The 25,783-nt window shown below is 43.6% G+C and overlaps 1 non-coding gene across 1 annotated transcript; it reads left to right on the top strand.

Annotated features, from left to right (window-relative positions):
• Positions 1–1,894: 1,894 nt before the first annotated feature.
• Positions 1,895–2,001, top strand: LOC114404466. Its single transcript, XR_003664991.1, has one exon. It is a non-coding gene; the product is annotated as a small nucleolar RNA R71 (small nucleolar RNA).
• The last annotated feature ends 23,782 nt before the right edge of the window (positions 2,002–25,783 follow it).

Raw genomic sequence — 25,783 nt, 5'->3', positions numbered from 1 at the left:
ACCAGGCATGCAATCAATATCACTCTCAGATTCACTCTCAGCATCAAATTCAGACATATGATCAAGTACAATTTCAGACTCAATGCATGAAGAGTGAGAGGCATGCAGATTAGAATAAAGATCAGTCATGTATTCATCAACAACATGGTCAATTATTTCAGCACGAAATACAGAAAGATCTTCAGATGGGTATTTCATAGCATCCAGAATATTAAAATGAACAGTTATATCACCAAACTCCATGGACAGTGTGCCTGCATAAACATCTATCTTAGTTCTAGCAGTTTTCATAAAGGGTCTGCCTAGAATGATGGGAACTGATCCTTGAGAAAATCCATCTTCCATATTCAAGATATAAAAATCAACAGGGAAAATCAGTTCACCAACTCTAACTAAGACATCTTCTATGAAACCAACAGGATAGGCAACACTTCTATTAGCTAAATGAATTACCACATCAGTTGACTGCAAGGGACCTAGAGATAGAGAATTAAAAATCGACAGAGGCATAACACTAACAGAGGCTCCTAAATCTAGCATGGCATTGTCAAACTTACTATTCCCTATAATACAAGGTATGCTGAATGTACCTGGATCTTTGCATTTTTCAGGAATTTGAGGAACAGATTTACCAATCAATGCGGAGACATTTCTGCCCATGCTAATTCGTTCACTTCCTTTAAGCTTCCGCTTATTAGTGCACAGCTCCTTCAAGAATTTGGCATATCTTGGAATTTGCTTTATTGCATCCAACAGAGGTATGTTTACCTCTACTTTTCTAAACGTTTCCAAGATCTCTTTCTCTGCCTCTTCTATTTTTTTGTTGGAAACTGCTTTTGGAGGGAATGGAAGAGGGGGAATGTGCTGCTTCTGCAAATCAGAATTACCTGTGGAAGAAGATTCACCTGCACAGAAATTGTTAGGTAGATTTTTGTCATCACCTTTTTCTGGAATAAAGTGAAGTTTGGCAGGTTCATTTGTAGATGAGGAAGGTGCTACGGGTTGAGGTCCTTGACACTGCTTTCCCGACCTCAATGAAATGACACTGACATTTTTGGGGTTTTGGACAGCTTGAGAAGGCAGCTTGTCAGAATTCTGGGACTGTTGTTGATTCAATTGAGTAGCTAATTGTCCCATCTGATTGGTTAAGCTCTAAATTGAGGCTCTGGTCTCTTGCTGAAACTGCATGTTCTGCATAGTCATTTGCCTCACAAGTTCGTCGAGGGAAGGTTGTGGAGGGGCCTCAACTGTTGGCTGTTTCTGGGGTTGTTGCTGTTGTTGGATTGGTGGAGGAATGTATGGTCTGCTTGGGCCAGCAGCATTTTGGAAGGAAGGAGCAGGCTGCTGTCGTTGTTGCTGAGGGCTGGACCATCTGAGGTTAGGGTGATTCCTCCATCCAGGGTTGTATCTGTTGCTGGAAAGGTCATAATTGCTCTGCTGTGGTTGATTTTGCTGCTGAGGTTGAGGAGGTCTATTGTAAATATTTGCAGCATAAGCTTCAAGCTGCTCAATTGCTCCAGGTTGCTGCATGGAAGGGCAAAGGTCTGTATGGTGGTCAGCAGAGGAGCACAAACCACAAACCCTTGCGACAGGTACAGATTTCTGATTCAAGGCCAGCTGGGTTACCAAGTTGACCAACGCATCCAGTTTGCCTTCAAGCTTCTTAGTTTCAGATGATGCAGATGGGTTTGTAGCTACCTCATGCACTCCTCTAATGACTATGGCATCATTTCTGGCGCTAAACTGCTGGGAGTTGGAGGCCATCTTCTCAATTAAATTTCTGGCTTCAGCAGGAGTCATGTCTCCAAGGGCTCCACCACTGGCAGCATCTATCATACTTCTCTCCATATTACTGAGTCCTTCATAAAAATATTGGAGAAGAAGCTATTCTGAAATCTGATGGTGGGGGCAACTGGCACATAGTTTCTTAAATCTCTCCCAGTACTCATATAGGCTCTCTCCACTGAGTTGTCTAATACCTGAGATATCCTTCCTGATGGCTGTGGTCCTGGAAGCAGGGAAAATTTTTTCTAAGAATACTCTCTTAAGGTCATCCCAGCTCGTGATGGACCTTGGAGCAAGGTAATACAGCCAGTCCTTTGCCACTCCCTCTAATGAATGAGGAAAAGCCTTCAGAAATATGTGATCCTCTTGGACATCTGGGGGTTTCATGGTGGAGCAGACAATGTGAAATTCTTTCAAATGTTTGTGCGGGTCTTCACCTGCAAGGCCATGAAACTTTGGAAGCAAATGAATCAGTCCAGTCTTAAGAACATATGGGACATCCTCATCAGGGTATTGGATGCACAAGATTTCATAGGTGAAATCAGGTGCAACCATTTCCCTTAGAGTCCTCTCACGAGGTGGAGGTTGTGCCATGTTCTCAGAATGTGCAAAATCAGAATGCTCAGAATCAGAATGCTCAAAATTATAATGCTCAAGATCAGGATGTTCAAAATCACCAATAACAGAATGCACAGATTCACCAGTTATGGAATGCTCAGAATGATCAAAAGGTATAAAATGATGCCTAACTAATCTATGAAATGTCCTATCTATCTCAGGATCAAAGGGTTGTAAGTCAGATGGATTGCCTCTAGTCATACACTACATTCAGCATGCACACAACTAGTTGCCTTGTCATGTAAATAAAGGTGTAGGTTTGAACTACAGCTACCCTCAAATGATATCCAAATGACTTGAAATTTTGTGAGCAACCTTATAAAATGATGAGAAGATAGCACAAAAAATTTCAGACAAAAATTCAAAGTCTAACTATGAAAGCTAAAATTGGTAGGTTAAGAAAAATAAGTGAATAAAACTTGAAAAATAAAAAACTTTTGACAGAATCGCTTTTTTTGGACGATGGAGGCCTCAGCCGGCCTATGGCCGGCTACCACGGCGTAGGAAAGTTTTTTCTACCCCAAATGCATATATAATAATTGCGATTCTGATAACCGGAGCAAAAGTTATGGCCGTTTGAAGTTTTGACAAACACAAAATTTGCTAGTTTTTTGGAACTTTCAAATCTGACCAAACTAAAGGCTCTAGCTATTTTTCCCACAAAATATGGATTAAAAGAAGTTACCACAAAAAAATTCAGCCAAAAATAACAACCCTAGCTACTAAAACAAAAAATCCCAATTAATTCAGCATGGGTGGTCGCTAAAATCCGTCTCTAATTGATTTCTACTACTACTCTGTTTTTCCGCAAGCTGATTTCTACTACTACTCTGTTTTCAAGCACAATCTTCACAGCAAAACACCCAAGACTGAAACAGGGGAAACGCTTAATGGTAAAACTGAAACAGAACACACATTAAACAAAATACCAGGACACTAATCAACACTAACACACATACTAACACAATACTAACAATTAAACATAAAACACGAAAGGATTAAACACACAGCACTAGCTAGCTATTATGAACCTTTGGACACTGCTCCCCGGCAACGGCGCCAAATTTGATCGAGGCCGTACCCGAATCAAATAAACATGAAAATGCAGTAACTAGGAAGTGATCCTAGGTCGTTTCCCAACGAGCAGTGACAAGCCAAATGTTCATAATATACTTGCAGTAACAGTAACGATGGGGGGGGGGGGGTTTGGTTGTTTGGTAATTAAAGAGCAGACAAATAAAATGGAATACGAAACTACTAATATTAAAAACAGGTTGTTTCCTCTGATTCAGAAGCCACTCTCTTATCCTGGGTTATGGAGAATTCGTCCCTAACAGTCAACCACTTAATCCAACCCTATTTCAATTTACTAAGCGAAAATCAACTTAGGGTTTTCAATACGTGATTAGGCACCACATACACCAGTTAGCCCTTCGTCCATTAAGCATGAACGCAAGTTAGGCTCAGAGGCAATTAATCGAACACGAAGCGTGCATTGATTAATATTCACGAAATTGGGATAACTGGTGAAGGGAAAACTGCCAGGAAACCACATTACAAACGAAACCTCAAAGAGAGTTGGGCTTCGTCCTCAAAAGGAAACAACACCAGAAAATCTAGCCTTCCATGGATTCAAACAGAAAACGCAAATGAAACATGAAGCAGAAACATAAATGAACAGAAACGTAAATGAACAGAAACGTAAATGAACAGAAACGTAAATGAACAGAAACGTAAATGAAAGTAGAAGAAGAAGCAAGAATGAACTCGTAATTAGAAGCAGAAAACGGAAATTTGCATTAAGAACGAAAACTGTAACAAGGGCACAGAAAAACGTGAAAACCTAAAACCAAAGCTCTGAATAATGAAAATAGCATAGCCGAATCGAATGCCCTGCACGAATCCCAAGGCAGCTATTTAAAAAGAGTCACTCAAAGTCACTGGGCCCTATTACAATACTCTGGCCCAAAACGAAATAAACACTGAACAACATAAAATTGCGAAATTTCCTAATTAGAAATTAACTAAGGTAAGCGCTGCTTTATTTGCCCTCTTCAAGTCCACAACCAAAATCCTGATTAAGCCCAATGTTTCATTAATTCCTGAAATTAGATTAAAAACATCAAATTAGCTAAATGAGCCCAAATAATAAAACTGCCTAATTAATTGACAATTAAGACCAATCAATAATTAAAATGGTGCAAAAAGGGTTTAGAAAATAGAAGAAAATGGTGGCACATCAGAGAGCCCGGAAAATTATCTCTTCTTACTTGCGCATTTGGGGGCGCAGTGCCCCATGTGTACAATTAAGAAGGTGATATGGACCTTCCGGCTTCCCATGACAAATGACGAGACCAACATACAATGCACGCTAGAGATAAAATGCAGGAGTGACTTGATTCGCACTGATTTTTGGAGTAAAAACGTGGGATAAACTCATTTTATTCAAAAAGTTATAACTAGTCAAGATCTGAGCGACAATACAAACTTCCTAGAGGTTTCTAATCATATGGTCCATTAAGTCTATCATATGCTGACAATAGCTGAGAAATCCGTGGATCTCCTTGGGGGCGGAGTAGGTGTCCGCCATTGCTTTGGCCTTGGCTAGCAATCGGGGAAGTTCTTGACTCCTGTTCAAAGTAAGAGCAAATCGGTCCGTCCACATTGTTGCCTCTTGGTGCAATGAATCAATTACCCTTTCCCTTGCTTCCCTTTCTGCTGATATCTTGGCGTACTCATCCTCTAGCCTTTGCTCGTGAGTCGTTGCTAGATTTAGCTTCTCTTTGCACTCATCGATGATGGCCCACATATTCCCTTCAGTCTCGCTTAACTGTTGGGACAAATTTCTTTTCGACCTAAGGCAAACCTTTAGCTCGTCCTTCAAGATCATGCCTTTGACCCGTGATGATTCCTTTCACCTCTTCGGAGCTTGAGCTCACTATTGCTGCCCTATAAAGCCCCTCAAAACTTTGCTTTGGTCGTGTTCTTCCTTTCGGGCCTTCTTGGTTTCTTGTTCCAAGGCTTCAGCTGTGGCCATATTAACGTCCCTTAGTTCATCATACTCTTTTCAGACTTTGATGGCTATGGACTTGAACTTCTCTTCGACTACCTGGGCTCTTTCAAGCTCTGCCTTTAGGGCTTGTACCTCATCACTTTCTTCCGAAGCTTCAACCTCATCGTCTCTCACAGTCTTTAGATTTGGGAGCCAATCCAATCCTTGTGTTCAGACTCTCAGCCACTTATGATAGCCGCCGATGATCCCATTACTGCTTCCCCTAAGCTTTCTGTCCTTTCTTCACACCGCATCCCATGCCTTGCGAACTCCTTGGAGTACCCTCGCGTTGTGGTCACTGAAACCCCGTGCGATGAAAGGCGTGATGCTTTCGTCTGATGGCACTTCTCTCATGGGGTAGCCAAGCTGTCTTATGGCGAGGACGAGATTATAATTAATACAACCCCTTGTTCCCATCAAGGGAACATTTGGACATCCTTCGCATGAAGATAGAATCTTGATTCTTCCTTCCTTCTAGCGAGGGAACCAATTAGCAGACGCCCCTCCATGCTAGCCAAGAGTTGGTCCCAATTCGCCTTTCCTTTTTCGACGCACGAGCGGTGACCTTGTAGCGGATAGACGGGCCTACCTTCTTGGAGAAAAGGGTGTGAAACCAGCCACACATAGAGAGCCAGTGCACAACAAAAAATTCTTGCGTCGCTCTTTTCACATCCCCGGTCAAACGTGTCATACATGGCCAAAATGGCGACGACCGGGCTTTCCTTGCCATGATGAAAGGCGAGGAAAGCGTCAATCACTGCTAGGTCCACTAACCCTTCCATATTCGGAAAGAGGACAACTCCAAAGATCAAAAGCGCCAAGATGTCAATAAAAGAAAGCCCATTCGCCTTGATTTTCCAAGGCCTTTGCCCTTTCCTCCAAACACTTCCTTGGTACTCCGACTACCCCATTCCTGTTTTGCTTTACACGGTCCAACTCTTGTGCTGAGATTTTCACTACCTTGGCAACTCTTGTCGTGGAGGGATAGAACCCAGAGAAAAGATATGGCTTCCTTCCTCCCAGTGGGCATCCCAGGATTTCTTCAAACTCTTTCACAGTCGGCACTAGCTGGAAGTCCTCAAATGTGAAGCACCTTAGGGGCTGGTCATAATACTGGGAAAGGGATGCAATCGGTTCCATGGAGACTTCTACCCTAGCTAGGTCCCAAATCTTACCATAGGCTTTGCGGAAGGCTTGTCGTTGAAGTTGACCCATTAATTGCCCCAACTCTCGTAAACTAGTGACCTCTAAGCTCTTGATTTTGACTTGATAGAACCTCTTTTTAAGCGAAGGCTTTTGACTTGATCCCATGTTTTACTAAAGTGAAATAAAATCTAGTGCGAATCAAAACTCTGACATCTATCATGGGTGGAATGGATGAATGCATGAAGAAATGCATATGACACAGATGCAATTTACGAATACGGGAGCCCGAGAAACTGTCTCCTTCTTAGATACAACGTCTAGGGGTAGCAAAGTGCCCCAACGTATGTATTTAAAATGGTGACACTGACCCTTCGTTGGTTTGTTTACAGAGGGGATCAAGACAGAACCCATGTGCGATGCATATGCGAAAGGCGCAACACGGGAATGTACATAGTATGACAATACTCACTGAATATAAGCAAAAGGGTATATGACACTTATGCATGGCAGTGTGAAAAATGGCACGCAACGTGTTTGCTCCGTGCCCCTATTTAAGGGACCTATAAGGGAGAGAGCTAACTAGGCTTTTAGTAATAACCCCCAAGGTAGTCATATCTCTCTTGATGGTTTCTAGAGGTATCATCCCCTTCGAAGTACATACTGCAGCAGTAGGGACTACTAGCAACAATATGTTTTCAAAGAGAAAAACTCTAGATGAGGGTTCACTGTAATCAAGCAAGTCGGAGACCTAGCATGATCACGGATTCACCTCCACTCCTTATGTTCCCATGAACCCGGGTATAGGGCCCTTTTTCAACTCACCGTGTGTGCAAATAGTGTTAGTGTTTGTGTGCATCAAATGAATAAATATTTACCTCAAGCATACAAAAAATGCACTAAAAGCATCAAAGAGTTATATATACAAGAACATAATGAAGGAAAGCCAACAAAGGAGTAAGTCATGGTAAAACATTGCACAAGATTAAATGGCCTAACTCTCTAAAAACAGTCCCCAGTGGAGTCGCCAACTGTCGCAACCTACCCTTCGGCGGGAGGGCGACGCGTGACTCGCGGGATGCGTGTTCCACGAAAGGAATACGCACGGAGTCACCACCAACGTTTATTTGAGGAAAACATCGGAAAAACCGGAAAAGACGCGATCTACGAACTTTTAAGTGAAAGGCTCGGGAGTTGTATTTACGCACGGGGAAGGTATTAGCACCCCACACGTCCGTCCCAAGGGACGGCAGCCTTTATTCGAATGTGCAAATATGACTTTGATTTTTACGTTCCCTTTTTATGTCTTTATATCCTTTATACCCTTTTTATATTTTTCTCTTTTTGTGGTCGACAAGGGTGTTTCCCTTTGCTCCTACGTATTCCTCAATTGCGATGAGGAAATCAGACCTACATAGTTCTTTCGGAACAAAGTGTTTGGTTAAGTTGTTTTTGTCTTTTTTGCAAAATATGTTTTTATTGAACAAAAGGTCATTTAAGGTGTTGGACCATTAAACGGTCTTTTGATTTTGAAAGGAGAGAAACGTTAAGGCGTTTGGACCATTAACGATCTCTTGTTTTTGAAAGGAGAGAAACGTTAAGGCATTGGACCATTAACGATCTCTTGGGGTGGTCGACAAAAGCAGGGCTTTTGCTCCTACGTATCCTCAATTGCGATGAGGAAATCAGACCTACGTAGTTCTTGCAAAAGCGGTAAAGTTACATGTTGATTTTATGCTTTTGAACGGTCCATGTTAACCGATAAAAGCAAAGAGGACTGTTTAAGGCGTTGGACCTTAAAACGGTTTTTAGTGATTTTTCGGACAAAACTTGATTTGTGAGTTGATTTTAGTCTTAGTTTCACTTTGGTTATTAATCAATTCATTCAAGGAAACTTCCAAAGAAAAACGTCCGATTGATTTTTTTGATTTATTTTATTCAAAGATATTTTGATTATTTTATTATTATTTTTCAAGATATTTTGATTATTTTATTATTATTTTACTTTTTTGGTTTAACCGAGGTTATAGCGTGAACGATCGGTTAGATTTCGTTTTAAAAGTGATTAAATGAGATTACAACACAAATGATCGGTTGAAATTCATTTTATCATTTATTAGGTGAGAAAACGGCTTAAATAAACGGTAAAAGCGCGTTAAAGACGAAAGAAAAGAAATCGAAAATGAACGAAATAAAGATGAAAGCTTAAAAAACAAGAAATGAATTGAAAGTCTCGGATTCGAAAACTTACCCGTTGAAGAACGAAGAGCGGATGAAGAATGAATGAAGAACGTCGAAGAACGGTCAAAAACCTTCGCGAAATCACTCACGGAAACGTTACGGAAGCGCCTCGGCTTGGATTTTCTTCACGGAAACAATTTTCCTAAGCAAATTCGAAAGAGAGAGAAGTGCCTAAGGGGCTGAACCCTTTTCTACTTCACTTCTCTCCTATTTATAGAAAATTGGGGGAGAAGCTTGCCACCCAGCTCGCCAGGCGAGCAGGGTTGCTTCCTCCAGAAGCAACAACCTTCTGGAGGGCCCAAGTGGGCCTGGTTGCTATTTGCACCCCCATTTTTACTAAGTACACCCCCTGCCTTTTTTGGTGATTCTTTTTTCCTAAAGTTACGGAAACTTACGAATTTCGTAACGATACTTGTTTTCTTTCCGTAATGTTACGGAACCTTGCGGATTACATAATCATCCCCTTTTTTGACTTACGGAATGTTACGGAACCTCACTAATTGTGCAACGATGCTTCCATTTGATTTCCGGTGTGTCACGGAACCTTACGGATTGTGCATCAATATTTTCTTTTGTTTTCCGGCATGTCCCGGAATTTCACAAATTGCCTAATGATGGGTGCCAAGCACCTCACAAGGACCAAACAAAAGTTGCATGTCATCAAGCAAAGGTCCCCGGACGAAATTAGGGTATGACACGCTGTCCTTTGCTTCGGGGAAGGAATGAGGATTCTTTTTTATAGGCCAATGTTCAAAAAGGTCTAAGGTTGTGTTTCAATGGGGTCTTTTATCGTGGGAACCTAATCTTGATATCTGGGGCAAAACAAATTTGGGTGTCAAAGTGTCGATTTCGGGCTGAACTTCCATATTGTTCCATAAGGCACGCGTGACAATGATGATTTGAAAACAACGTGCAAAACTAGTCATGGCTACAGCCAGGTGGGCACTCAAGCATCCCGTTTATGGCATAGTAATACTACGGTCGGGAATTTACACAAACAGACCCAACGTTTCCCAATTATGTTCTTTTATCAGTTCAATGAATTCATCCATTCTTATCTCGGTTTATTCCGGAAAATAAACTCTTAGCATCAGTCCCTTGTTTCCAGAAGATGCGTTTGTTCTTCACGAATGATTTATACTTCTTAACTATAACATGTCGACCTTCGCGGTCTTTCTTTCTCTTTACTTTTTGTTTTATTTTTACATATGTTCACTAAAACTATACACCTGTGGTCCTTTATGAGGAAAACCTTTCTTTGTACATCTATATTTTTATACATGACAAACTTTTTCTGTACACGCATTAGAACTCTTCTCTTTACGTCACACGGTCTATATACAAACCCTATTTACATTCAAAGATTTTTCATTTTTCCCAACACACACTTATGGTTCACACAAAAGTTTCTTCATATACACTCGTTGCTCACACACACAAGAATTCCTTTCCACGCATCATTTGCACACAAAAAACCTTTTATACACACTTTCCTTTTTCTTTGTATACGCAGACATTTTATTCACAACGCTTCTTTCTTTTTATTAGGATTTTTGGTTCATTTTATTTTTTAGGACGACGTTCCTAAATGAAAAACTCTACACGATCCCGGAATTTCACAAACATTATTGACAACAATGAAACAAGTACCGACGTAACAACTCAAACGATATGTATGTACAAAACAAAAGTCAATCAACATGAAACAAACGTTAGTCCCTTAGTCAAACAAAAATATATAATAGGAAAAATAGAAACAAAAAGAAATATGGATCAAGGGATCTCCCAATCATGTGGCCCCACTCCCTCCTAAGAAATCAAGTAAATCGGTCATCTCCTCGTCCTCGCGGGCCTCATCTGCCTCGTCGGGAGCCTCTGCTGCTGCCTCTCCTGCCCGGGCCTCAAGCCAATCTCCAGGCCATGCGACCTCTGCCATAAACTGGTCCGGAGTAGGGCACGGAAAAGAAGTAAAGCCCTGGCTCTGCAGGCTGAGAATCATCTGATAAAGACAATCATGGGTCTGTACATGTGCCCGGTGGTTGGCCGCCTGCTGGCGAACCAAATGCCGCAAATACTGCTCCGTATCAAACGATCCGGCTGGACCGGCCTGATGAGGTGGCGGCGCGTCTGCGGCCTGCGGAGCATCCCCCTGGGCCTGTCTCTGTGTGCAAAACTTCTCAATAAAAGCTCGGGTGATGGGCGGCCGAATCACCTTGCTAGGTGCGACAGGGACTCCGAACGACTTGCAGAGTCCTGTGATCAAGGCGGGAAAACCCAGGGCCCTGTTGGACTTATCTGGGTCCAGAGGGTGCCTGGTAGGCGCCATACCTGCAAATATATAGATGGCAGCAGCGATTAACTGAGCCACGTGAATGCTCATCCGCGTCAGGATGGCGTACACCAGCTGACACTTCGGCAGGGGGAGGTCGGAATTATGGTCGCTGGGCTGGATGTTGCTGTGCAGCAAAGTCATCCAGATCTGAGTCAGGGTGGTCATGTTGGTGCGCATGATCCGCACCCGTCTCCCGGCAGCAGTCCGGGCAAAATCCTGCCCCGGTATACATAGCAACTGGGCGATGGCCTCCTCATCGAACCCATCGGACCGGTTCCTCCTCTGGCCATACTCGCACTCCTGGCCCTCTTCCAGCACTAAAGGGTATCCCAGGAACTGGCCGATAGCATCTGCATCAAACGGGATCCACTGACCCCTCACCTAGGACCTCATATCTCGCACGCCCTCCTCTGTAGGCCAAGCATTGGCATAAAATTCGAGGACTATGTCTGGATCGAACTTGGCCATGGGGGTGACCAGTGATGCCCACCGCCGACGAACTATCTCTTCCTGGAAATCGGTATACTCATCGTCCCTGAGCTGGACGCGTTGCTCCTGGAGAAATGACCATCCCTTGATGGCCTCGAAGCGCTGCTGGTGTTCAGCGCTCCTAAAGCGGTGACTGTCATACTCGGGAGCGGAACTGGTTCCTTCGGCCGCTTTATCCTTCCTGGATCTCTTTGAGGCAAGTTTCCTCGGGGCCATCTCCCGTGGGGAGTGAATTAAAGCGTGAAAAGGGAAGCAAAAACTCAACAATGGAAGCTTGGGGGCTGCTGTTCTCGTAGTTCCCGTGAGCTTGGGGGTTTTTGAGGGGGAAGAGTTTTTTTTGGGTGAAGAAAACGTTCCCCCTCCACCCCTTTATATTTTCGTACAGGCGAGCTAACCTGTACCCTCTTTTTATTTTTTATTTTTTTTAGGGGTGCATTAACCATGTCTCCCCCCTCTTATGGGTTAGCGTTTTGCCTAACTTGAGCCTACTTAAGTTAGAATTAGGTGTCGATTACTTATTTAAAACAAACAATAGTAAAAGAAACTGCAAACGCAAAGGATACTGGGCTGCCTTGCAGCGACGTTCTCTGCTTGTTTAGTGCCGGGAAGGGGTGGCGCTTGGTCGACTTGCGATCCTATCCTTCATTCGCTTCCATCCCTAAGTGCCTGCAAGTAAGAGCCAAATGATATGCGACCAATCGTGACCGTTCATTGTCTTACCTTGGTTGATTTCTGCCATTGACTTGTCTTGACTTTTGACCGTGGCCTGAGACAATTCTGCTCCTTGCTATCACAAGATATGCATGTGCATGTGCATGTATGAATGTTTCTAATGCGATGATTTTATTTTAGTGAAGGCTGGTTAGATTCAATTTTAAATAAGCGTTTGGGGCACCCCATACACCGAGCGAAGAGGGCTCAAGTTATAACAAATCTAAAACACAAGGTTTGAAACCAAAGGGAGGACAAAAACCTCGCCCATCTTTTCTTCTTTTAAAAGAACGAGACAAATACAAAGGAAAGGAATCCCTGGAGGAAACCAAGAAGAACAAAAACTCAGAATTAAAAGAAACTGCAACGGTCCCCTCGATTGCCCCAGACTTCAAGCGTAATATCGTTTAACTACATCGGAGTTCACGGGCGAAGGCAATTCCTCGCCATCCATGTGGGTGAGTATCAGAGCACCCCCAGAAAAAGCTCTTTTCACCACGAAAGGTCCTTCATAATTCGGGGCCCACTTGCCTCGATTATCTCTAACAGCGTGGGACATCTTCTTCAGCATGAGGGTACAGGTTATGACATAACATTCAGAGGATGTGGCGGAACATTGACATTGTCCGCGTATGCCTGACATTTATGACATTTCCTGACATGAGCCCAGCAATCGCTTTCCATGGTGAGCCAATAATAACCGGCCCTAAGGATTTTTCTGGCCATAGCATGCCCATTGGCATGTGTCCCAAAGGAACCCTCGTGGATCTCCTCAATCATGAAGTTCGCCTCTTTGGCATCTACGCATCGTAGGAGGGTCATGTCGTGGTTTCGTTTGTATAGGATAGTACCACTTACAAAGAAACCAGTAGCCAATCTCCTCAACGTCCTTTTGTCATTGTCAGAAATCCCTGGTGGGTATTCTTTGTTCTCGACATACTGCTTGATTTCGAAATACCACGGTTTCCCATCCCGCTCTTCCTCTATTGCATAACAATATGCCAGCCTGCCTTGAGATTTGAATTCGATGTACGGCAGATCCCCGTGTGGGGCAAGTTGAAACATGGATGCCAGGGTGGCTAGTGCATCAGCCATTTGATTCTCTTCCCGAGGTATGTGGTGGAAGGAAATGTCGTCAAAGTACTTGGCTATCCTCAAGATGTGAGTTTGATAGGGTATCAACTTCGAATCCCTAGTTTCCCATTCTCCTTTCAATTGGCGTATCACCAAAGCTGAGTCTCCATACACCTTGAGTAGTTTTACATCAAAATCAATGGCCGCCTGAACCCCGAGGGGGCATGCTTCGTACTCGGCCATATTGTTGGTACAATCAAAACCTAGCCTAGCCTTGAAAGGAATACACTGATCATCCGGGGATACAAGAACTGCCCCTACTCCGTGGCCCAAAGCATTAGATGCCCCATCGAAGCAAACCATCCATTTGTCAATGTCCTCGTGCGTCCGCTTCTCTTCAAACAGGGCCATGATATCTTCATCTGGGAACTCGGGGTGCATCGGCCGATAATCCTGGAGGGGTTGCTGGGCCAAATAATCTGCTAAGGCACTTCCCTTTACCGCCTTTTGGGTGACGTAAACGATATCGAATTCAGATAATAGTACCCTGCCACCTAGCGATTCGTCCCGTGAGGGCCGACTTTTCAAAGATGTATTTTACGGGATCCATTTTGGAAATAAGCCACGTGGTATGGCTGAGCATGTACTGCCTAAGCCGATGTGATGCCCATACCAGAGCACAACACGTCCTTTCCAGCATTGAGTAGTTCATCTCACATGCAATAAACTTCTTGCTCAGATAGTAGATGGCTTGCTCCTTTTTCCCAGAATCATCATGCTGACCCAACACGCACCCCATAGACTCGTCCAACACGGTCATGTACAGGAAAAGAGGTCTTCCTGTTACAGGTGGCATGAGCACCGAGGGATTTGCAAGACTCTGTTTGATCTTCTCGAAGGCCTCTTGGCAGTCACTGTTCCACAGGACCGCCTGGTTCTTACGTAATAGCTTAAAAATGGGTTCACAGGTAGGGGTGAGTTGCGAGATAAATCTCGCGATATAATTCAACCTGCCCAAAAATCCTCGAACCTGCTTCTCTGTGCGTGGTTTCGACATTTCAAGGATGGCCTTCACTTTCTCGGGATCTATTTCTATCCCTTTCCGACTTACGATAAATCCTAACAGCTTCCCCGACTTCACCCCAAAGGTGCATTTGGTTGGGTTTAGTTTTAATTGGCACTTCCGCAACCTTCCAAACAGCTTACGCAGATTGACAAGGTGTTCGTCCTCAGTCCGAGACTTGGCAATCATGTCATCTAAGTAGACCTCTATTTCCTTATGCATCATATCATGGAACAACGCCACCATGGCACGCTGATAGGTTGCCCTAGCATTTTTCAGCCCGAAGGCCATCACTTTATAGCAGAATGTTCCCCATAGGGTGACGAATGTGGTCTTCTCTACATCTTCGGGTTCCATCTTTATATGATTATACCCCGAGAAACCATCCATAAATGAGAAAAGGGCGAATTTGGCTGTATTATCTACCAATATGTCAATGTGTGGCAGGGGAAAATTGTCTTTTGGACTGGCCCGGTTCAAGTCCCGGTAGTCTACACACATTCGAACCTTGCTGTCCTTTTTCGGGACTGAGACAATGTTGGCCACCCACTCCGGGTACCGCGCCACAGCTAAGAATCCTGCATCAAACTGCTTCCTTCTTCTTTAATTTTTAAAGACATCTCGGGTTTCATTCTTCGTAACTTTTGCTTAACCGGAGAAGACCCAGGATTCAAAGGCAACTTATGCTGCACAATGTCGGAATCGAGACCGGGCATGTCTTGATATGACCATGCAAAGACATCTTGATACTCTTGAAGAAGGGTTATCAAGCCTTGACGGATAGGCGCGGTCATACCGGTTCCTACCTTTACTTCTTTCTTTTCCTCCGTGGTCCCCAAGTTTACCAATTCGGTTTCTTCTTGGTGAGGCTCCATTTCATGTTCTTCCTGAGCGACCAACCTCTCCAACTCTGGTGACAGGACGTCCTCTTCCTCTTCCTCGTTTATCGTTTGGCTTATATCTCGATCGAAATCGATTGTCAAATCCTCGTTGTTAGGATCCTCAAAGAATTGACCCTCATATCTATACCAAAAAAGGCAAAAGAAACAAAAAACATGCAAAATGATATGAGAAAGGGTGGTACTGCAAGAACAGATGAAACAAGATCTCTTTGTTTATTTAATAAGGTAGGTTTCACAAAACAAAAGAGAACGGAAATCTATAGGCTCTAATTACATTGAATCAGCGGTATAGACTTCTGACTGGCTTATCACGCGCCAGTTCCCCACTTGGGAATCGGGGTGGCATGGTTGCACAAAACTTGGTGGGTCTTGAGGGAACTCTTCTTCTATTGCGGCCACCTCCTCCTCGGACACCATTCCAGCGCTGGTGAAACACTGGCTAATACGGCCGGGCCATACCCTATCCGCCCGAAATCTTGACGGCACGTTCCTCCTCCCCGGCATCCCGGGTTCATACCCTAATCCATACTTGTATGGATTTCCCTTGATATCGACCACGTCGGCATTCCCGAGGCAGTCCTTGCCTAGACCCATTCCGGGCTCAAATCCGTTCCTGAGCATAACACGTGCCACCATTATGGCCGCGTTGGAGAGAGAAGGTAGCGACGGACTTGGTTCCACCGAGGCGCAGCTCACCACCTCAAAGGATTGGAAAGCCGTTTCCAATGATTCTTCCGCCGCTTCTACGTACGGTGCGGAGGAGGGGCAGCTCACTAACATATCCTCTTCACCCGACACTATCACTAAAAGTCCACCCACTGCGAACTTCAATTTCTGGTGAAGCGTTGAAGGGACCACTCCCAGGGCATGAATCCACGGTCTTCCCAAGAGGCAGCTATAGGCGGGATTTATATCCATTACTTGAAACACCACATTGCAAGTGTAGGGGCCTATCTGAATGGGAATGTCGATTTCCCCCATTACTTCCCGCCGAGTACCATCAAAGGCTCGCACCACCATCGAGCTCGGTTTTAAACGTGACGCACTAAAAGGAAGCTTTTCCAAAGTGGTCTTCGGCATTACATTTAAACTCGATCCATTGTTGATAAGTACCTTTGCTACAACGTGGTCCATACATCTCACCGACACATGTAGAGCCTTGTTGTGTCCTCTCCCCTCAACGGGAATCTCTTCTTCCACAAACGCGATGTAGTTGTTGGTGGTTATATGATTAACGATGCCTTCGAAACCCTCCACTGAGATATCATGTGCTACATGGGCATCGTTAAGGACCTTCATCAACAGCGCACGATGAGGCTCGGAGTTTATGAGTAGTTCAAGCAAGGAGATCCTTGCTGGAGTTTTATTCAGTTGCTCGACTACCTTAAACTCGCTTTGTTGGATGAGGCGGAGGAACTCATGGGCCTCTTCCAAAGTCACTGCTTTTCCTTGAAGACCTTCTTTCTTTTCGACCCCTCTTACCACTGGAGGATCTACTTCTTTCAAGGGGGTGGCTATATCTGTGGACTCTGGGACCATGGGTGCTTTCCCTTTAGAGGGAAATTCCGCCGGGTGAGGGGAAGCGAACACCCGACCACTGCGGGTTACGCCACTGAGGCTGGTGATGTCGGTTACCTTAGCTGATAGGGAGTCAACTTCGGTTGCAACTCTTTCGCTGGACGCGGGAGGGGTATACTTCCACGGAACGGCCTTATTACTTTAATATGCAAATGGCGTTGGCTTGGGCGCCGTCCGGGGGTATATGGGTGTGGAGCCGGTCCCTTTCCTAGTAAAACATATATCACTAGGGCCTTGGGGGTTAGAGGAACCTTCTTCTCTTCCAACTGCATGCAAATTTGTGGTTCTTCCCTCCCTTCTATGGACACTTCAAGCTGCCCCCAGTCCATGAGCCGCTGAAGCAATTCTTCTACCGCGGGACAGGTTTCCATGTCGTGAGACTCCCCGAGGTGAAATAAACATTCGTCCCTATCGCCTCCGTCACGGGAGACCATGCACGCTGCTTGCAGTGATTGATAGATGAAGCGTCTAGAAGTAGCTACATCTCCTAATCTCTTTGCCTGTGATGGCCCATCCTCTTTGACGGCGTTCACGCTAGCCCCTCCATGACTTGCTAGCGGGTTGGTTTTAACATTTGGCCCTTCCTCCTGAAACGATAGCCAGCCGGCACTAATCAGGTGCTGCACCTTATACTTGAACGGGATGCAGGAGTCAATATTGTGTCCGGGAACTCCACTATGGTACACACACTTGGCACCCGGGTCATACCACTTGGGGTAGGGTGGCTGGAGAACTTTCCCGGGTATGCCCATCACCAAATGATTCTCCAATAATGAAGGCCATAACTCGGAGTATGCCATGGGAATAGGAGGGAAGTTGTCTTTCAGGGGCGGGTGCTGTGCATATTTATAGGTTGCGCCGGGGGCTGTATTATTAACTGGCCGGGGTGCGGCTGGAGCTGTGCGTTGGGCCGGCACTCTTTCTGTTGCGGGTGGTCCTTTTACTTGAGTCGGGAGCGAATTCCCGGCTCGAATTAAAAAATTGGGGGGATTGGGCTGGTATGAGCTTTGGATATTTTGGGGTGCTTTCATCCATGTTGGGGCGGTGGTGACCGCGTGGGCATCTCCTTCCTTTTTCCTCGCGCCCACTACTAGGGCTCTTCTGTCGTTGTTGGGGGCCATATTGGCAGCATATTCGAACTTGCCTTTTTGTAGTCCGGATTCAATCCTTTCTCCGGCGAAGACGAGATCCGCAAAGTTAGCTGGCATGTAGCCTATCAGCTTTTCATAGTAGAACGTGGGTAACGTATCTACCATAATTGTGATCATCTCCCTCTCCGTCATGGGCGGTACGACTTGGGCTGCGAGATCTCTCCATCTTTGGGCATATTCCTTAATGGACTCATGCTCTCGTTTAGTCATACCCTGAAGCTGGTTCCGATCGGGAGCCATGTCCGTATTGTACTGGTATTGCCTAATGAAAGCAGTTGCCAAGTCCTTCCATGATCAGATCTGGGAAGCTTCCAGGTTGGTATACCATGCTACAGCTACCCCGGCCAAGCTGTCTTGAAAGAAATGGACTAACAATTTTTCGTCCGCAGAATACGCCCCCATCTTTCGGCAATACATCCGAAGATGCCCTTTCGGACATGTCGTCCCTTTGTACTCATCAAAGTCCGGTACTTTGAACTTGGGAGGAATGACGATATTGGGCACGAGACATAAATCTGCTAAATCCAAGAATGGGTAATTGCCAAGGCCCTCGACTGCTCTTAACCTCTCTTCAAGCGCCTTAATCTTTCCCTTATCTTCCGCGAAGGGGACAGATTCTTTTACGGGTGTGGGTGAGGCCGGGATATGGCGGACTATGTTCGTTTGGGGTAGTTCATGTGGGGACGGATCTTTGAGGTGGAGCAGGGGGCCAAGATGGGTATCTCCTTCCCCATCGTCTTGCCCGGGATAGTCTTCATAAGGTGGAAGTTGCCCCCCGAAAGTAGGGGCTTGGCTTAAATCTTCCGGGGTGGTACGGGGGGTGAAGTCTGGAGGTAGGCCATAAGGATAAGCTTGCGGACTATACCTTCGACCGAACACGGCCGTGTTTCTGTCTAGGCCCAGATTCAAGGCGGGCTGCAGCACCGGCTCCGCTTCCCTAACTGTACTGGAGGCGGTTGCCGTGGTTTTATCCTCTATGGTTTTCTGGAGTTTTAACATGACCTCTGAGATGGAAGCCATTTGATCTTTTAAGGCCGATAGATCGGCCTTCATCTATTCCTGCACGCCCTCTTCATTATCCATTTTTCTGGATCGAGTGTTATAGGGGTGCCTTGGTGTTTTCTTAGTTATGATGAAATTCCCTTTGAAATAAACAACGGTGAGTATGCCACCAAAACATGAGTATGCAAATGGATGATCGGAGCACTTGGATCCACCCCAAGGTTTTTTAGATAACATGATGAGTTCAGAACTTCTCATTTTATAAAAAGAACAAAGCTTGCATCTAGCCAAGATTATACAAAAGGTGTTACAAGAGAACCTAACGATTCCTAATTATATGGGCCATCAAATCTATCATGTGTTGACAGTAATTGATTAGCCCATGAATCTCCTCGGGGGCCGTACACACTTCGGCCATGACTTTTGCTTTGGCTAATAGACGCGGGAGGTCTTGACTTCCATTCAAGGTCAAGGCGAACCTATCCATCCACATAGTCGCTTCTTGATGCAATGCATCAATCACCCTCCCTCTTGCTTCTTTTTCGGCATACACTTGTGCAAAATCCTCCACTAGCTTTTGTTCATGGGCCACAGACTGGTTCAACTCTTCCTTGTATTGCCCTATGATAGCTAGCATGCTTTGCTCCGTGGCTTCCAAGTGTTGAGCCAAACTCCTTTTGGACCTCGCGCAAGCAACTAACTCTTCTTTTAAGATCATGCCATGCACCCGTGACCGATCTCTTTCCTCTCTTCGGAGCTTGAGCTCATTGTTGCTACCCCACAATGCTCCTCGGAATTTCTCTCGGCCATATTCCTCCTTGTGGGCCCTTTTGGTTTCTTGTTCAAGGGCTCTTGCAGTGGCCGCGTTTTCCTCTTGTAACTCGGCGCACTCTTTCCGGATGTGTGTAGCAGCTGATTTGAACTTCTCCTTGGCAAGTCTTGCCTTCCCTAGCTCCAATTTTAGAGCTTGGACTTCTTCATCTTCCTCCGAAGCTTCGAAGTTCTCCTCATCGATAACTTTCAACTTGGAGAGCCAATCTAACCCTCGCGTGTGAATTCTTAGCCATCCATGATAACCTCCGATGACGCCATTACGGATGCCCCTAAGCTCCTTGTCTTTCCTCAACAAACTCCTCCACGCCTTGTGGATTCTTTGTATAACCTTGAGACCTTGCGCGCCTAAATCTTTCACAAGGAAAGGTGAGAGACTCCCTTCCGTTGGCGCTCCCCTCATGGGGTACCCTAGCTGTCTTATGGCGAGCGCGGGATTATAATTAATACACCCCCTAGTCCCTATCAATGGAACATTAGGGTAGTCCCCACACGAGAAAAGAACTCCTTCCTTGCCTTCCTTCCAACGAGGAAACCAATTGATTGCGCTGCCCCCTATCTCCGCCCAATGTTGGTCCCAATCGACTCTTCCTTTTTCGGCGCATGAGCGATAACTTTGAAGCGGACACGGGTGTCTTGTGTCTTGTTGGAATAGGTGTGAAATCAACCACACACAGAGAGCGGGTAAACAACAGACAATCCGTGCACTGTTTTTCTCACACCTCCGGTCAAAGGTGTCAAACAAATCTGCCAAGATAGCCACCACTGGACTTTCCTTGCTATGGTGATATGCGAGGAAAGCATCAATGGCGGCTAAGTCTACCAAACCATCAACGTTCGGAAAGAGGACAACCCCAAAAATCAACAAAGCTAATATATCCGCAAACGGGACCCACTTCTCTTGGCTTGCCATATCCCTTGCCTTGCCTTCCAAGTATTTCCGTGGCAGGCCCACTACGCCGTTACGAGTTTGCTTCATGCGATCCAACTCTTTTGCCGAATCTCCGACCACAGCTGCAATCTTACTCAAGGAAGGAAGAAACCCGGAGAAAAGATACGGTTTCCTTCCCCCAAGAGGGCATCCTAATATCTCCTCAAACTCTTCAACAGTCGGTACCATTTGGAAGTTCCCAAACGTGAAGCACCTCAACGGCTGATCATAGTATTGGGCGAGGGATACAACAGCTTCCGTAAATACCTCCGCTGCGGTCAAATCTAGAATCATTCCGTACACTTTGCGGAAGGCTTGCCTTTGGAGAGGCCCCGTCAATCGTCCCAATTCCTTGAGGTTGGTGACATCTAGACCTTTAACCTTGACTTGATAAAATCTTTTTCCGTTTTGATTTGTCCCCATCATTTACCTAAAAAAGGGGTGGATCAAGACTCCGACATAAATGATGCAATGCGTATGCATGAAACAGAAAGAAAACAACACAAAGGGGTAATTCATACATACGAGACCGCAGAGATCCAATTTTAATGCTACGTTTGGGCATGATGGCGCCTCGACGTAGCATAAAAAAGGTTATGTATTACTCTAAAGAAACCAAACACCACTAGCAAAAACTATAAACTAGTGGTATTTTACAAAAAAAATGCATGAGAATGAATGGCACGGAGTGTGTTTGCTCTTTGCCCCTATTTGGGAACCTATAGGAAAATATCTAGGGGTCTCTAATAACTACTCCCCAACAATTCATAACTCACACGGCTGTTTTCTAGAGGTATCATCACTCAAGATAATAATATTGTGGCGGTATGGAATACCAGCGACAACACATTATAAAGAGAGAAAGCTCTAGACGAGGTTTCACTATTATCAAGCAAGTCGGAGACCTAGCATGATGATAGATTCACCTCCACTCCTTAAATTCCCATGAACCCGGGTATAGGGCCCCTTTTTTTACTCAAACCCGTGGGTGCTTAGAATGCAGTGTAAAGAATGCGAAATAGACAACAGTTATTTACATTTTACACAGTTCAACAAATGCACACACGAAGTTTCACAAATCCACAATTCCTTAAAATAGGCCTAACTCACAAAAAATACTCCCCAGTGGAGTCGCCAACTGTCGCAACGTGCCCTTTTGCGGGCGAGCGAAGGCGAGGCTCACGGGTGCGCTTACCAAAGGAGGAAAGATGCGCGAAGTCGCCACCAACGTTTATTTGTGGAAAACGTCGGGAAAACCGAAGGAAACCGGTCAAAATGAAAATTCTAAGTTCGGGAGTTGTATATACGTTTGAGGAAGGTATTAGCACCTCTCACGTTTGTCTCAAAGGACAACAACCTATTTTTTAGAATTGTGGAAATTGTATTACCTTAACTTTTATTTCTTTTTATTTTTTGAGGTCGACAAAAGCGGGGCTTTTGCTCCTACGTACCCTCCATCGAAGAGGAAATCAGACCTACGTAGTTCTTTTTTATGCGTGAATCAAGTGATTGATTTTTTACTTGAGGGGTGATCATTTTAAGGCGTTGGACCTTAAAAATGATCCTTTTTACTTAGTAAGAAACTGAAATGATAAACTTTCAAAAACCTATTTTTGTGGACGAGCTTGACTAGGCGAGTTCGATTTTAGCCTTAGTTTCACTTTAGTTATTAGTCAATTCAATTAAGAATGAGAAATCCCAAAGAGAAAATGTCCGATTGATTTTTCGCTTTACTTTACTAAAAGGTATTTTTTTTATTATTATATTATTATTTTACCTCTTTTTTGATTTCCAACGTGGTTACGGCACGACCGAACGGTCGGAATTCATTTTAACCAAAATTAACGGATGATACAATACAAACGATCGGTGGAAATTTATTTTATTTTTAGATTAAGCGAGAAATGACTTAAATAAATGGCTTAAGCACGTCAAAAAGGGGTATAAAAAGCAAATGAAAACGAGAATAAAAATACATGAAACAAAAATGTGGACCACCACGGGTACATAGAATGAATTGAAAAGCTCGTTTTGAGGTACTTACCCGTTGAAGACTGAAGAAAACGAAGAACAAACGATGAATGTTGAAGAATGGTCGAGAATCTTCGCGTAATTACTCACGGAAACGTTACGGAAGTGCCTCGGCTTGGATTTTCTTCACGGAAATAATTTTCCTCAGCAATTTCGAGAGATAGAGAAGTGCCAAGAAGGCTGAACCCTTTTCTTCTTCACTCCTCCCCCTATTTATAGCAAAATAGGGGAGGAGCTTGCCACCCAGCTCGCCCAGGCAAGCAAGGTTGCTTCCTCCAGAACCAACAGCCTTCTGGAGGAAGGATCTGGAAGGCCCAAGTGGGCCAGATTGCTATTTGTACCCCCCTTTTTACTAAATGCACCCCTTCTATTTTTTTGGTAATTCTTTTTCCGTAACGTTACGAAACTTTACAAATTTCGTAACGATACTTATTTTCCTTCCGCAAGGTTACGAATCCTTACGGATTATGCATTTACTCTTTTTTAGCTTTCGAAGAAGTTACGGAAACTCACGGATCGTGCAAAAACACATCTTTTCGATTTCCGCCACATCACGGAATTTCACGGATCGCGCAAGCCTGCTTCCTTTTGATTTCTGACACGTCTCGGGACTTCATTTATTGTGCAACAAAGGACGCCAAGTATCTCAAAGCGGCTAACCAAAGGTTTCATGTCATCAAGTAATAATCCCCGGACGAAATTAGGGTATGACAGTTTGCTTATGCTTAATTATCTTGAATAACACAATTCAAGAGAGCTTAAGACTTATTTTGATTCACAAATCCAGCCAGAACTCAGCACCACAACTCAACTTCATCATAGGCATCATGTAGGAAACTTAGAAAACAAAAAAAAAGTTCAAGAACAAGACTACTTCTAGGAATTGATTTAGAACATGTTATGAACTAAATAACATGCATGAATTAGACTCAAAATTCAAAAGATAGGCTGAGAATGACAAGAATACATGAACAAATGTATCTAGAATTCAATCAACAAAATAAAAATTCAACACAAACTTAGAACATAATGTGACAATTACTATGACTAAACATGACTCTAAGACAACATGGATTAAGTGATTTACACTTAGAGTATGTTTGGAGAGAATTTTAACTGAGGAAAGTAATTTATCAGAGAATTTAAATTTCTGTAATCTATAATTCATTGTTTGGATGTTTTTTGTGAAGAATTTAAAATTTTGGAATTTTAAAACAGAATTTTAAACAACTAAAAACCTGGAATTTTAATTTCCTTCTAAAAGGTGAGAAATTAAAATTCTCTTCTTACCATCTTCTTCAAGAAACACCGTCTGAGATTGTGGAACATCGTTCGGTCCTGAGAACGTAGAGGAACATGTATAACTAGTACACCAATCGTATCTTTTCTTTTTTTTTCATTCATTTTTGTTCACCCTCATAATTTTAACTTTTTTTTATCCAAACACAAAATTTTGAAAATAAAAGAATTTCAATTGAAGTATTTGAAATTCTTAGAATTTAAAATTTCTCAAAATTTTAAATTCCTCCATCCAAACACACTCTTAGATTTTTGTGTTTTTTTTTTCTAATCAATATTTTGGAAGAAAATTTAGATCTAAGGTTCAGCACAAGAATATTATGAATGAAAAATGATAGAACCTAAAATCAACACAAAAACAAGATTCAAGAGTAGATCTACAAAATTTGAACCAAAGAAATGCAAGAACAAGTGTAGATCTAAGATTTAATCGGTTTATTTTTTTTAAATCTACTCTAAACAGCACCAAACCACAAGACAATGGAGGATATACATGGAGAATAAGATGAAGAACAAGGAATTAAAGAGAATTCACCGAACTAAAAGATAGAGGAAGCAAAAGAACATCACCTAGATGAAGATGCTCTTGATAACACATGATGTAAGCTCCATTGGAGCTTGTAGGCCTAGGATCTTCTTCATCAATGGATTCCTTTGCTTCTTGGAAGATTAATGGCAGCGGAATGGAGAAAGGAAGAGAGAGAGGAGACGCCACTTCAAGGAGAAGATGAGTTAAGAAGAAGCTCACCACCATAGGAGGCCATGGAAAAAGCTTGGAGGAAGAAGGAGATGAATGAAGGGAGAGGAAGAGAAGAGCACGAAATTTTGTGCTCTAAATGAGCTTTAAAATCTGAAGTTTAAAATTCAAATGATCAAAGTTGAAAAAAATGCACACACATGACCTTTATTTATAGCCTAAGTGTCACAAAAATTGGAGGAAAATTTGAATTTCAATTCAAATTTCACTTGAATTTGATATTGAATTTGTGGAGACAAACTTTGGATTCAAAATTTCACTAATTATGATCAGTGAATTTTATTTATGGTTCAACCCACTAATCCAAGATCAATTACAAGATTCTCCACTAAGTGTGCTTAGGTGTTATGAGGCATGTAAAGCATGAAGGACATGCTGCACAAAGTGTGACTATATGATGTGGCAACGGGGTGTAGTAAGCAAATGCTCACCTCCCCCTCTAAAATTTAATTGGATTGGGCTTCTACCAATTCAATTAAATTTATTTCCAACCACACACATCAAATATTCACTAAGTGCATGTGAAATTACAAAACTACCCTAATACAAAAACTAGTCTAGGTGCCCTAAAATACAAGGGCTGAAAAATCCTATATTTCTAAGGTACCCTACCTACATTATGGAGCCCTAAATACAGGGCCCAAAAATAATGAAACCTTAATCTAATATTTACAAAGATAAGTGGGCTCGTACTTAGTCCATGGGCCCAAAATCTACCCTCAGACTCATAAGAACCCTAGGGCCTTCTCTTGCATCTCTGGTCCAATCTACTTGGAGTCTTCTATCCAATACC

The sequence above is a fragment of the Glycine soja genome, unplaced genomic scaffold (genome assembly GCF_004193775.1).
Source record: "Glycine soja cultivar W05 unplaced genomic scaffold, ASM419377v2 tig00104103_1_pilon, whole genome shotgun sequence".
NCBI classification, from domain to species: domain Eukaryota; kingdom Viridiplantae; phylum Streptophyta; class Magnoliopsida; order Fabales; family Fabaceae; genus Glycine; species Glycine soja.
The sequence above is the reverse complement of the archived record's forward strand: the minus strand, read 5'-3'. Positions and strand labels throughout refer to the sequence as shown.